The sequence below is a fragment of the Sinocyclocheilus anshuiensis genome, unplaced genomic scaffold (genome assembly GCF_001515605.1).
Source record: "Sinocyclocheilus anshuiensis isolate Anshui unplaced genomic scaffold, SAMN03320099.WGS_v1.1 scaffold229, whole genome shotgun sequence".
In the NCBI taxonomy this organism is placed as follows: domain Eukaryota; kingdom Metazoa; phylum Chordata; class Actinopteri; order Cypriniformes; family Cyprinidae; genus Sinocyclocheilus; species Sinocyclocheilus anshuiensis.
In genome coordinates this window covers 1,096,652-1,098,212 of record NW_015537957.1, presented here as the reverse complement: position 1 = coordinate 1,098,212, position 1,561 = coordinate 1,096,652, and positions in this window count along the sequence as shown.

Below are 1,561 nucleotides of genomic sequence, written 5' to 3'. Positions count from 1 at the left end.
TTGGGTTAAACAAATCAATTTTGCTTGGTTGGAACAGCAGCTATACTAATTGTGTCTCTATTTGTTTCTCTGTTTTTGCTGATTTACACAAGCTTCAGTCTGGATCCAGAACACCTGAGAAGAGATGATGCCAACCCCTCAGAGGACCTCAGATGATGCCAACCATGAAACAACATACAGAACTACCACATTTTGCTATAAGTTTGATTGCATCATATAATAATTGCAGTTAATAGTTTTCATCTTCTGTTTGATTACGTCTTTAAATGATTTTTCCGTACATTTCTGCCATATGTTTATTAACTGCCAGTCACCACTGATAAGCTACAACTAAATATTGTAGAAACCTAATTTGCTGTAAAGTTGCTTTGCAACGATTTGTATTGTGAAAAGCGCTATACAAATAAACTTGAATTGAATTGAATTGAATGATTTTATCCAGAAAGTTGGCAAAACAGTGTTTATCCATTCTGAAATGGAAGGTTTAAAGGATAAAAGGATAGGATTAAAATCCCAAAGTAAGCCTGAGAAACGCAAATTTACCAAAGCAAACTAGACTTTCCCAAATAGGCCTAGAGTTGGTAATCAAGTTGACCTTTTAATATGACCTCTCTGGCTATCTGTTTTAACATAGCGTTTTGCGAACCAATGGTCTGGACAAAAGTGGGGGGAAAAAAACAACATCTCTGCCGGTTTTAGACGAGACAAACCCAATTCAGTGCATTAAACAGCGGATTAGAGAGTCGCATACTATGAAAGACTTTCACACATCCCAGGCCCCGGCAGTTAAGCGTTCCTGAATGGGACGAAGAGAATCACACACAAAGCTTTCACGTCACTGCTGGACCAGCACAGGGGCTGTTTGACGTAACTGACCACAAATCTGTAAAACTGTACAATGAAAAATGTAAAACATTTACAATGCCCATTCAAGACGTTCATGCAGTGTGTAAATGATTGGATATCATATTGCCATGAAACTACATTATTAAGATAATTCTTGTGCAGTGCTATTAACCTGACACAAACCAGCTGATATACCCCAAAATGTATCAATTTATGCATTGTTAATGTTTACTGAAGGTTTCCAAACATCCTAGAAGATGATGTCAAGGAGCTTTACAAAAGAATAGCCCAACTAAAAAAATGTAACTAAAGATATATAATGTAATTACAGCTGAATTTTCGAGTGATTTTCAACCCACTTGACTAAGTACATCTTTATATGTAATTTCACAGTTACTTCTATTGTCTATGAAATATGGTTAAAGGTGTCATATGATGCGATTTAAATTTTTCCATTCTCTTTGGAGTGTTACAAGCTCTTGGTGCATAAAGAAGATCTGTAAAGTTGCAAAGACTAAAGTCTCAAATCCAAAGAGATATTCTTTATAAAAGTTAAGAGTCAACCACGCCTACCTAAAACGGCTCGTTCTAACACGCCCCCACATGTCTACGTCACGATGTGGGAAGATTTGCATAACACCGCCCAAATGTTCATGCAAAGAAAGAAGGCGTAACTTTGATTCTTGTTGTAGTATTGTTGCTGCCGCCATGTCGT